The 7,782-nt window shown below is 34.9% G+C and overlaps 1 pseudogene; it reads right to left on the reverse strand.

Annotated features, from left to right (window-relative positions):
* Positions 1-325: 325 nt before the first annotated feature.
* Positions 326-3,694, reverse strand: LOC105873821 (protein zyg-11 homolog A pseudogene; annotated as a pseudogene).
* Between the last annotated feature and the right edge of the window lie 4,088 nt (positions 3,695-7,782).

Raw genomic sequence — 7,782 nt, forward strand, 5'->3', positions numbered from 1 at the left:
ACTCCCAGAGTCAAGAAATTACCCAGGGCTAAAGAAAAGTAACTGGCATCACTACTCCAATGCAAGTCCCAGGTCTTTCCACAGAGTCTAGGATTTGTTATTTCAAAAACATTTTCTGAAGGATTGGGTATCCCCAGAATGATTTCAACTTGACTTGAGATTATGGCAATTATAAAATCTATTTTTTTTAATTTACATAAGGTCAGCAATAAACGGCCAATGAGGAGTCCAATTCACAAACTCCTATGACAACTGGTTTTAACATTCATTGGCTAACAGGCCAGAAAACCTGACAGTGAGGGACACAGAGCACCTCTGAAGCCCCTTAGGTTAAGAAGGACATGCGGCACAAAGAAGGTCTCTGACAGTTCATGAAATGCATTTTGAAGTCATCTAAAATTGAGGTTGCAATCTGCTTTGTCTGGGGGTTTGCCTCACTGTACTCCTGGATGTCACAAAAAAGCTGCAATTCTTCTTCAACTAACATTTTGCAGTATTTGTTGGACCTTTTACTGCAGACATGATACCTAGTCCATAATGACTGATGATAAACTTCTGGTTCAGATAAGTTAGCAAGGAGTGGGGAAAAAATACCTTGAAGGATCTGTAGGTCACCAATGCTGCCATCTTATACCTTGAACTTGGGCAATTTGGGATGGTTGCATGCAGCTTCTAGAAAAGAACATACCTCTGCAGGTTATGGGATACCTAAGGCTGTCAGATATCAGGTGGGCCATGATGCCTGCAACAAAAGCTATGGAACAGATTGTTATTGTGCTTCAACACGTCTTTGGTTATCAGTTTGGAAGAGAGCTCTCTGACTTCAGCTATGTTGTTCTAGGGCAATGGATGAGGATTGCCAATCCTTGATTTTCAATAAAGTGCTTGCAGGAAGCTGGAGACTCATCTGTAAGATTCCAAAGTGTTTTTAAACTACACAGGAGAGTGACATCATCTAAATTCTCAGTAGTCTTTTGTTTCACTATTGTTAAAAGTTTCTTAATTGCCATGAAGAACTCTTCTTCAAATTGTGCACCTTGCTGCAGGATGAGAATATAGTCAAATATTCACTGACATTGTAGGCATTTTAGGGTTTTTATACTTAAAGAGCCATCTCATAACAAACTTGGCAGCAGACACCCTGTCAAATGGAATACCCACAGGAATCCTTGCCAAGCTGTCACTCTAAGGAATCCATCAGCTACTTTCCGAGAGCAACTCCAATGCTCCAGAAGGCAAAGTGTTCCATTGGGTCTTTCAGAACACAGTTTCTCTGGATTGGCAATCAGTGTGTTAAAGCTTTGATTGACCAAAGAGTAAAGAGATGCCTCCTCCTGCACCATGCACATTTTTGAGAGTCAGGAGGGACTATGGTCCAGAGTGGGAGACCTGGGAGCAGCAAAAAGTGAACTAGCTTCTGGAAGCCGGTGAGGCTTCCGGAGGACAGCAGGCCTCAACCCCACTGAGCTCTTGTGAGATGTGATTTCAACCCAGTCCAGTAGATTTCTGGGTGGCAGCTCCGTAGTCCGTGCACATAGTATCTCTACTGGGAGTGTCTTAGTATCTAACACAGTGAAATGACAGGGCAAAATCCAAGACTCTCTATGTAAAGAATGATGCAAGTTAGTTAGAATCACATAAATAAAAACTCTAATAACAAGGACATAATCCAGTGAAATTTTAGATATTTAACTGTATCAAATAAATCCTAAAATTATCAACCCAAGGGAAGGGACACATAAAATGTGGCAAGGCAATGGAATAAAAACCACAGACATTAAAGGGGAGAGATTTAAATCAAATAATTAATAGTTTCAAGGCAATTGGTTCAAATAAAAAAATAATCAAAATTTTTAAAAATATTATACAACAAAGAGACATGATACAAGTGGTATAATAGTATTGTTTCAATAATAATCCTTAACATGGCTATAGAACCATGTAAATGTAATTAATAAATATTTTAAAATACATTAACATAAAAATAATTTAGATAAAAATTACTGATATCAGCAAAAATTCTAGGTGTAATATATATGTGTAGGGAAGTAGTTTTTTCCCCACTGGAATATATACTATACATATACATATTTAGTATAAAAATATATAGTATGAAAAACATTGTATTTGTATATTTAAATAAAGATAACATATTACCCCAGGAAAAAAATTACCTCATGAATTAGCACCTAGGAAAAAACCAAAAAAGCTCTTTATTACTTCACACAATTTCTGAGGGGTCAGAAATGAAATGAGAATATGTAAATTCAAAATTACTGAAGAAGAATAAAAGTGATCGAAAAATTTTTTCTTGATAAAACAAGAATTAGCAAAGGGGTTGCCAAGGAAGCATACAAAACAGAAACATGTAGTAACTTGATAAAAGCAAGATGGAGATAATAAACTGCAACTTGATCCCAAACCAAAATCTAACAATATGCTGTTTTAAAGGAAAATTTGTTTTAAAAGTTTCAAATAAAGTGTGAATAAAGGAATTGCTTGTTCCCACTCTTAGCATTCTCAACTGCTCTCCAACACCACAAAGAGATAATTAAATTGAAATAATTTAAGTCTTCGTCAAGTATCTAATAATTCAACTATTAGAAATTGTTGTAACCCTTTTGTTTCCAGATACCACAACAGAACAGAATAGAAACTAAATATCCTGCCATCCAATAAGATAGACTCATTAATTAGAAGAATTGGATATGTATATTAAAGAAAAAATATGTATCACTTTAGAAAATTAGATTATGTCACTTAGGAAAACAACTAAAAGCCCTCTACGGATAAGAATAGCATATTATTTTATTTTATTTTTTATTTCAGGATATTATGGGGGTACAAACATTTTGGTTACAAGTAATGACTTTGCTTCGCCCAAGCCAGGTCTAGAGGTGTTTTAAAATCAAAGAGATAATTACACCACCATGTTCACTGCAGCATTATCCCCATTAACCAAAATATGAGAACAACCCAAATGATCCTGGACAGTCCAAAGGATAAAGAAAATGTAGTGTAACTATAAAATGGAATATTATTCCTCCTTTGAAAAGACAGAAATCCTGCCATTTAGAATAACATGGATGGTCCTGGAAGTCATTATGTTAAGCGGGGACATAAGTCATTCATAGAAGGAAAAATATTACATGATGATTCCACTTACATAAGGTACTGAAGTACTCAAACATATAGAGACAGAAAATAGAATGGTAGTTGCTATGGGGGAAGAGGAGTAAATGAGGAGTTGTTATTCAATGGGTATAATAATATTAGCCATATAGACAAACAGAAAGAGTAAAGTCAAGAAGTAATGGAAAGTCTAAATGCTGAAAAGCCATTGATAAACAGAGTTGTGTGCCTAAATTAATCCACAATAAGACTGGTCTAGTATCAGAAAAGAATTAGATGTGATGTGCCTTTATCCATTTTGTGTTGCTATAACAGAATACCTGAGGCTGCATTATTTATAAAGAAAAGAGTTTTTATTTAACTTACAGTTTGGAAGGCTGAGAAGTTCAAGAGTATGCCCTGGCCTCTGGTGAGAGCTTCTGTGTTGCATCATAACATGGTAGAGGAGGCCATAGGAGAAGCAAACAAATGCAAAGAAAGAGGACAAAACGGGGAGGAAACTTGCTCTAGAACAACACACACTCACTGAAATGAATCCATTTTTGCCAGGGGAAGAACTCATGCCCTACTCTGAGAATGGCACCAGACCACCCAGAAAGGATTCCCCACCCCCATGATTCAAACACCTCCCACTAGGTCCCACCTCCCAACATCACCTTATTGAGGATCAAATTTCAACATGAGTTTTGATGAGAACAGGCTCAAGTAACAGCAAATGAGATAGGAGGAAATCTATCTATAATCTCTGCTAGTGTTCCTTAACTTGAAAGATTATAGATACTATACTATGACCCAACTGAGGTGAAGTTGTTCTTTGTTTCTAATCTCAGTAGATGAGTTAATAATATTAAGAAGAATATATTTCTGACAAATACAGCAGAGTTATAAGCTTAGGAGACCTATAAGTCATCCAGTCAAGTGTTTTAAGCCTTAATAGGATAAGACCCAAATTTTGATAAAATAAATAAATCTTGTAAATTAATTGATACCTTTTTTCACACCTATGTAAATAAAATTGGTCAAACAAAAAATCAAATTAATGATTTTGTTTCACAAAAAAATCACAAAATATACTTATGGGATCAAATTCATGTTTTAGGGACAGAGGTTGAAAACCAGATACTGTGGCAACAAAACGAACACATTTTCCTGCCAACATTAGGAATGAGTGTGAACAGCACGTTCTTTGGTAGAGGTGGGTAGAGAGAGGACTTTGCACCCTGAGATAAACCAAAAATTAATAGGGTTTTTGTTTTAGTTCCCCAAACTAAGATAGTTTCTGAGAATTTCCTGTAAGTTATTAAGCCTTTAAGAAAGACAATTTTATCACTGACTTTTTTGAAATGTTATCTGAAGATATATCATTACCTTTGTAAATATAATTATCATGAGAATTTTTTCATACTTGAATAGACTAACAGTAAGCTTAATAATCTCGCTAATAGTATATTTTTTCCTTTTAAATGCTTCATGTTTTCTATTTCATTGTTCAGTCCTTCTAAGTCTGACAACCTTGCATTTTGGTAAAGAAACTTCTAAATTCTTTTGTCTCTGTATCATTCCTTCATATAAAGCTAATCAGAGTTTTTCCCTGGGATTTTTCAAATTGGGGTGAATGAAAGAGAGACTCTTTTACATTGGAAATGAAGCTGAGAATGTGTGAGACCAGAAATAACTGGATTCCACTATTTCCAGTCTCACAACTTTGATAAGATCATTGATTATATCCAATCCCAGATTCCTAACTTCAACTCTGTCATTCTTCAATATGATTTTGGGCTTAAGCTAGTTCTAGGATTTTTTCCCCTTAAAAGGGAGAGAACTCTTCCTAATTAAATAATATGGCATATACACAAGTATATGAAATGTCCAGAATAGCAAAAGCAGTGGTGGGGTTGGGGGTTTAAAGAACCTAATTGGATCTTGTGTCAACAGAGAGAGCAAGGAAACTCTTTAAACCAATTTTGCTGATGGTGAAGGTTGTCACCAAAGACTCACATTGGCAACTGACAATCTTGCCTTATTATGAGAAAGCTATTGGGGAAAACACAGTTCTGAGCCAAATGATTGATTTTTAGGTTGAATTTTATTTTGTGACAATTAGAGATATAAGCTGTTGCCTGGATGGGTTAGGTCCCATCTAATGGTGATTAATTTCTGGTTTTGGAAGTAATGATTTATCTGCATACCTGTGCATTTCAGTCTAGTTTCCAATATTCTCTTGACAAAAGTTTCATATTGTATTTAGGAGTCTCAGATTGATGTCCCCAGCATGTGTGCTAATTGCAACCTTTTTTTCCAACTCTTACTCTATTCTATACCGATTTACTTTAAGCTTCATTAATCTTCTCTGTACTTTGACTTGGTCCTAAATTAGCTATTGGAGGCAGGTGATTGCCTTAACTTCTGTCACTATTGATTTTTCTGTCTTATTTTTACTAGATTGATATTCACTACTTTTAATTTGGCTAAGATTTTTCTTCTCATTAAATTGTTTCTCCCAGTTGTTTATTACAGCAAAGCACATGGGAAACATTATTCCAATACACCTTCTTTACCTGAAGCCCATTTTAGTCAGATCTTAGCTGGGAAGAATTTCCAGCCATTATGTACAGATTTAAAAAGTAGGGCCATTTACTTATCTAATAGCTGAGGCTAATATAATGATTTGAGATATATATCAATAATTTACAAGTATATAAAGAGTCATTACAATACTTTTAAATTCATTAAAAATGTAGTCTTTATTGTTGGTTTTCTTTATATTAGTAAAGATTAAACCATTTCAAAGTAGAAATAGCAGTGCAGTTCTTTTTTATTCTTGTGTCATTTACATTCTAATAGAATATTTCCCAACTTCCCAAATTTATTTATACTTGAAAGTTTTATTGTTGAATGTTCTTCCTGATATTTTATCTTTCATAAATAAGACAGCAGACTAATAAACTCGTTAATTGGCTAAGTCCTTGGCTCTTAGGTGCCTGTGTGGCTCCAGCGTTTTGTAATTTCCCTCCTTAAAGAAAGGAGAGGACAATGGCAGTGTCGGGACTCAGGAAATAATACTCCAAAATGAAGGTCTCAGAAGCAGCCTGAGAATTTTTTTTATTTTTTCTCTGACCCTCTCCTGCCCTCCTGTCTCTCAGTCCCCTTCTCCCCTGGGGCTAGCCATAGAAACTAGAATCCCTCTTCCCAAGACAGGTCATAGAAACCAGAGCCCCCTTTCCCTAAAGACAGTCATAAAACCTAAAAATATTACTTTAACTTTCCTCTCTATCTTTCTGTGTGAAAACTGTCCATAAAGAAATTAGCTGAACTAGCTCGACTGTAATCATAAGACCCCCATTCTGAAGAGGGTCCTGCCCCACACTCAGAAGGAAGAAATGTATTATTGGCCTTCAGAGAGGCCAAGAAGAATCTAGTCAGGCCTAGCTGGGTTTCCTCACTCAGTCTATTAGGATGAAATCATACCCTTCTTTTCCAGTCACATTTCTACATGACTGTACATACTTTGTCGAACCTAAGCATAAACATGAACGATATTTCCTGTATCTTTATGTCTCCATTCTGAAGGCTCCTTTGTATACACATTAAATAAATTTGTATGCCTTTTTCTTTAATTAATATGCCCTTTGCCAGTTGTTGATTTTTCCGCACACCTTCAGAAGGTTAAGGGGTACTTTCCTTTTGACCCCCTCAGTAAGCACAAGTTAGGAGAGACAAAGGAAAGATATTGAAATTAGGAAGTCTCTGATTTGGACTAGATTGTTAAATAAGTGTTGCTAACTTTCCAATTTAAACTAGAACTCATATCTGTACGCTTTTTGATTCAAATGACTTGAGGGAGTGGTATCATAGGCATATCATTATACATAAAAGTGTATCAGAAAATTTGATCCTTCTTTGGCATAAGAATCCAGTTACATTATGATAGACTTCCTACTGGAAAGGCAAGGATAGTACTTAATGCTTTTTCTTTAGTTATTTCTTTTTAAATTAAGAAGTTGTTTTAATAGGCACCTTAAATAGGAACACAACATTTTTCCAGCTCTTTTTTTCTGAAGATCATATACATTCAGTAATTTTCACTCACAATTAACATATGTTTCAATCCATTAGAATTATTAACATTTTCCAAATATTTTTTCAGTCAGAGCTTCATTAATATAATTCCACTCTGTCTACTTAACATGATCTTGTTAACTTTTGAAAGTTTGTTTTCTCATCAAAGAAAATATCCCAGGCTCGCCATGATCCTTTCTGTTCCCAGACCTAGAAATAGTTCTCAAGAAATCCAGGTTTCTTTTGGTAACTGAAAGTATTAGAGTGTGTCTTCCATAATTTGTAAGTTTTGTAGTGTCTGCCATGTTAAACCACTGCTATTTGCTCCGTAGTTGATAACAACTATTATATCTTCATGAATTTTTAGAAACTTCATCAATACAAAATACCCTTTCAAACTTTTTAAATGCTTTTTGTGGGTCTTCTTCTACCTTGAGTGATAGAAATACCATGATCTCTTCTTCCTTTCATTTTTATTTGAATTTTGATATTTCTTTGTCCATCTTTTTACACACATCATTTCTGAATCATCTTGATTTATATGTGTCTCTTATATTTAGCACAGTGTTAAATTTTACTTTGTAAGACAAG

This window comes from Microcebus murinus, chromosome 12 (assembly GCF_040939455.1).
Source record: "Microcebus murinus isolate Inina chromosome 12, M.murinus_Inina_mat1.0, whole genome shotgun sequence".
NCBI lineage: Eukaryota > Metazoa > Chordata > Mammalia > Primates > Cheirogaleidae > Microcebus > Microcebus murinus.